The sequence below is a fragment of the Kogia breviceps genome, chromosome 10 (assembly GCF_026419965.1).
Source record: "Kogia breviceps isolate mKogBre1 chromosome 10, mKogBre1 haplotype 1, whole genome shotgun sequence".
Classification (NCBI taxonomy): domain Eukaryota; kingdom Metazoa; phylum Chordata; class Mammalia; order Artiodactyla; family Physeteridae; genus Kogia; species Kogia breviceps.
In genome coordinates, this window is record NC_081319.1 from 7781598 (window position 1) to 7787229 (window position 5632).

The following is a 5632-nucleotide window of genomic DNA, read 5'->3' on the forward strand; positions in this document are numbered from 1 at the left end:
GGGCGCCGGTGCGACGTTGCTGAGGAGAGGGCATGCGTGTAAAGGTCTGTGCGCGGTGGCGCGCAGTACGTGGTGGTTGGGTCCTGCGGTTGAGGACAGGCTCCTCAGCAAGCTGAACCGGGGAGGCCGCGGGCCTCGTCTCCTGTCGACGTTGTAGCTAACTTTAGAGAGCGGTTAGCGACGCTGGCACTGAGTAAGCGCTTCACACGCGTCATTTAATTTGTTCCAATAACTCTCAAGTGGCAGGGGCCACCCCTCTTAAAGCCGGGGAAACTGAGTCTCACAGAGGTTAAGTATGTTGCCCAAAACGTACCCCGCCGTACTTTAGAGGCAGAAGTGGGATTTGAACCTGGGTGCTGTGACGCCAGAATGCTTTCCCTTAGCCTCTGAGCCAGTATTGCTCAAACTAGTCCCCGAGTTGTACACAGCCTTCATTATTTTTGCCCAATTGTAGTGTTGTTTACTTAACACTTTTCTTTATAGTTTCAACAAGTTATTTTAGAAGATTTTACAATTCAGCAACAAAAAGATAATTCAGTTAAAAATGGGCAAAGGCCATTTGGAATATTTTGAGTATTTCTCCAGAGAAGACACACATACGGTCAACAATCACATGGAAGGATGATCAAGGTTACTACTAGTCATTAGGGAAATGCAAATTAACACCGCAGTGAAATACCTATTTGAGTGGCTAAAAGTTATAAAAAGTGGACAGGGCCAAGTTTCAGTAAGGGTGTGGAGCAATGGAACACTTGGGCTTCGCTGGTGGGAATGCAAAATGGTACAGCCACTGTGGAAAACAGTTTGCCCTTTCCTCATAAAGTTAAACAGAATTACCATATGATCCAGCATTTCTACTGGTAGCTGTATACCCCAGAGAACTGAAAACAGATGTTCAAACAAAAACTTTTACATGAATGTGCTTAGCAGCATTATAAGAGCCAAAAAGTGGAAACAACCAGAATATCCCTCAGCTGATGAGTAGGTAAACAAAAGTGGAATATCCACACAATGCAGTATTATTCAGTCATTTAAAAAGGAATGAAGTACTGAAATATGCTACAACGTGGATGAACCTTGAAAACATGCAAAGTGAAAAATACCCAACAACAACAGTCCCCAAAGACCACATATTCCATTTGTATGAAATGTCTAGAATAGGCGAATATATACAGACAGAAAGATTAGTGGTTGTTTAGGGCTGGGGGGAATGAGGAGATTGGGGAGTGATAGCTAAAGGGTATGGGGTTTCTTTTTGGGGTGTTGAGAATGTGCTGGAATTAGTGATGGTTGCACAACATTGTGACTATGACTAAGAAACACTGAATTGTACAGTTTAAAATATTTAAATTGGTGAAGTTTGTCTTAAAGGAAACTTTGGTCTCATGGGAAACTCATCTGAAGTTTCCTCATACGCAAAAGGCTACTTCTCTCATAAGAGTTCTTGCAAGCTTTAAATGAGATTAACGTGTTACATAATTAAAATAGATGGTGCCATTAAAAAAAAATACAGTGGAAACAAAGTTATTAAATGCTGGCCAGTTAGTGTTCCCTACAAAAGGTAGGCCCATTCTCTTTGTAAAAGGATAAGTTATCAAGTATTAGAGACAAAATTCATTAAATGAGACCTTCTTGACATAATGAGAGGGATTAAAATATTGAAAAGTTTCTTGCCACTTGATTCAGTGTTATTTAATGCATACCTTTATACTATTTAAATTGTCTCTCATCAACAGGTCACACACATGGGGAAACATTACCCTAAGACAGTAACTACCTGTAATGTTAGGTCTGTTGTTGAAGCAACAGAACTTTTTTTTTTTAAATAAGTTTATTTATTTATGGCTGTGTTGGGTCTTCGTTGCTGCATGTGGGCTTTCTCTAGCTGCAGCGAGCAGGGGGCTGCTCTTCATTGCGGTGCGTGGGCTTCTCATTGCAGTGGCTGCTCTTGTTGCGGAGCGCGGGCTCTAGGTGCATGGGCTTCAGTAGTTGTGGTGCATGGGCTCAGTAGTTGTGGCGCACAGGCTCTAGAGCGCAGGCTCAGTAGTTGTGGCACACGGGCTTAGTTACTCCACGGCATGTGGGATCTTCCCAAACCAGGGCTCGAACCCATGTCCCCTGCATTGGCAGGCGGATTCTTAACCACTGCGCCATCAGGGAAGTCCACAACAGAACTTCCTGAACATCTATTACATGTTAGACACTCTCAGGCACTAAAGATACAGCACTGAAAATTTTTTCTAGAGCTTATATGCTAATGGAAATGACAGACAATACAGAAAATACACATATCATCCCTGTGTTGATAAGTATTACGGAGAAAAACTAATGAAGAGTGCTTAAGAGATGGAGGGGAATACCTATTTTATATCAGGTGGTCAGGAAGGCCTCTTTGATAAGGTGACAAAGCAGAGCCTGAAGGAAATGAGAAAGCAAGCCATTTGGGTATCTGGGCTAAGAGCATTCCAGGATGGGGGCAGGAACGTGTTCAACAGGGTTTAGGAATAGCCAGCCAGGAGGCCAGCGTAGACTGGGAGGAGAGAATGAGGGGGAGAGAGGGAGAAGATGAGATGGGATGGGTACATCATATAGGCCAATGTTTTACAAATTGTCACTGTGACTTAGATTTTAAAAGAATCACTCTGGCTGCTGCATGGAGAACAGAAGAGTGCAAGAATGGAAGCAGTCCCCAGGCCATTTCAGTGGTCTAAGTGAGAGAGAATGATGACTCACTCAAACTAGGATATTAGGGGTGGGTGTGGTGAGAATTGTCAGATTCTGGTGTATTTTGAGGGATGACCTGTCACTGCTGATGAATTGGATGTGGGTTTGAAAACAAGGTAAAGAACAGGAAGTTTAAGGGTCAGACCTAGCAGATTTTGCTGGTTCAAAGTGCCCATATTCTGCTGGGGGATGAATGCTCAAGAGCTCAGGCCAAAATGCTACAGAGGAAGTAAAAATGGACATATTTGCTCTTTAGAGTTCTGGTTCTGGTTTATTGCAAAGAGTAATAAACCAGAACCAAAAGAGTATTTTAGCTTACATCAGACAAACCCTGATGATCTGCTGTGAAAATATTGACTAAAGTGCATCCTTGCTTGAAAATGCCAGTTTTGAATAAGTAACACATACCTGTAGAAATTGAAGCCCCTCATTCCTTTCTAACCGGTAGTTGTATTATAGTAAACTAAAGTGACCCCTAAGTAAATAAGCAAATGATTAAATTTAATAATTCATATCAGATACAGTGACACAAATTAGGAACTGAGTGGTAGTTGCTCCTATGAACACAGATATCTATTTTACCCTAATAGCTGTCTATCCTTGCCTATTCTTAAGGGTAAAACAATATCGTGGTTAGAATGTTAGAGTACAGCCACTCCCCAGCCCGGTCCCTTCCTCTGCTCTTGTACAGAAGCAAAGACTGTTAACCACGTCTGCCTTTAGTTCACATGGTGATTTCCTCCACGTTGCTAAATAGCGTGCTTGTAGTGCTATGTCTTGCTTTTTCAACTTTGGCATTATCTGTGAAGTCTATTGTGGTACTTGAGATTTAGCCTGTTTCCCCCTCCCTTCCCCTCCCATTAAAGTTACAGCCCAATATAGTTTATTCCTCTATGTCAAATTTACTGGGGTAAATTTAAGCGATATATTAAACATTTTTTTGTTTTATCAGCTGTAGACAGTATCTTTCGATTCCCCATACTGTTAGGTGAGGGTTTTATCAGCACTCCTGGCCTTTCCGCTTCCCACTTTGTACCTTTCTCTACTTTTCTTCCTTTTTAAAAAAAAAAATTTATTTATTTTATTTATTTTTATTTTTGGCTGCGTTGGGTCTTTGTTGCTGTGCGCAGGCTTTTCTCTAGTTACGGAGAGCAGGGGCTACTCTTCGTTGCAGTGCGTGGGCTTCTCATTGGGTGGCTTCTCTTGTTGCAAAGCACGGGCTCTAGGCGCACAGGCTTCAGTGGTTGTGGCACTCGGGCTCAGTAGTTGTGGCTCGTGGACTCTAGCGTGCAGGCTCAGTACTTGTGGCGCACGGGCTTCATTGCTCCGTGGCAGGTGGGATCTTCCTGGACCAGGGCTTGAACCCATGTCCCCTGCATTGGCAGGCAGATTCCTAACCACTGCGCCACCAGGGAAGCCCCTCTCTACTTTTCTTCTTTATAGCTCCCAACCGATTTTGTTAGGATTCTGCTTGCCAGGTTGGATTCCTGTGGGGATGTAATCGAAAGAAAGGATACCCCTACGCCTGCTTCTCACTCAAGAAACTACTAAAATTCCATCGTCCCCAAGAAAACCTTTTGGGACCTCATTGGGAAACAAGTGATGTGTCTACAGTCCTATTAATGAAATGATATGATTGACTAGGAGTCCATGAACTCTTAACCCAGCGGACCTTTGGCCTGTCCGGTGATGATAACAACTAGAGAGGAAAACAATCAGCTTTGGCCGTGCCCTGAACAAGCTGAGATTTGTTTACTTTTCCCATGCCCTTTCAAGCCAAAGGCTATAAAACTGTTTTAAGTAATATAACTCCTGCGAGAACTCTCACCAATAGAATTAGTGACATCACAGTGAATTTTCAAGAGAATGTACTTGAAATTTATCGTTCACCTTGAACGTCCTATGGATAAGTACGTTTATTTAAAAGCAACTCATTCATTTTAAAAGGAACTGTATTTTGGCTGTAATTGAGATTGCCAGGAGGAAGAAGGTAATGAGCTGGGGAGCAAAACACCCCTGCCACCTAGTGGTCATTCATTCTGAAACACAGCAGTTCTTTGAAAGCACCGACAGCAGAAAAGGAACTGAGTTGGTAAAGGAAGCATCCAGCAAATGTTTGGACCCGGGGAAACTTCTGTTCCCTCTTCCCTTGTTAGAAAGGGATGTTTGTGAGCCTTTTTTAAATAGTCCAAGACGAAGCAAGGTATTAATGGGGTTGACACTGAGAGCCATTCTTCCTTTGTGTAATCAGAAGAATTAACAGAGCACTGACAAAGGGAGAATGTTATTAGATAAACACGGACAGCCACCAGATCTCTAGCATGAAGTGGAAGCTCCAGAAGGAAGCAGGAAGTGCAACTAGTGAGCAGAGAGGGACCGCAGTGAAGCAGGACCCTCTGCAGTGGTTACTGCAGCAGCAGCTGGGTCTAGAGGCAAAGCAGAATTAGAAGCAAGGCCAACAGGGACGATGATGATCAAGTTGCGTAGACTCAGGATCACTGGTCAGCAGCAGCCTCGGAGACCATGGTCTTGGGACTGTAGTACTGCTTGATTCAGGGTAAACTAGTCAGGACACTCAGGGGATAACAAAAATAATTAACATTTATGGAGGACAGACTCTATCCAGGCAGTGCTTTACATGCATTATCTCATAATAGTCCTATGAAGTAGATGTTGTTACCATTCCTGTTCTGTAGACTGTGAACTTGAGTCTGAGTAACTAGCCCAAAGTCACAGAGCTGATGAGACTTAGAGCCAAGATTTGAACCAAGGCAATTTGATCCGAGTTCAGGCTCTTCATTGCCATGCTTTCCTGCTTCCCTAAGGGGGAGGGAACATGGGGTTCAGTGCCTCTAACTCTACTGACTGTTGTGTTGAGGGATAGTTGTGAATTGGAACTCTGAAGGTG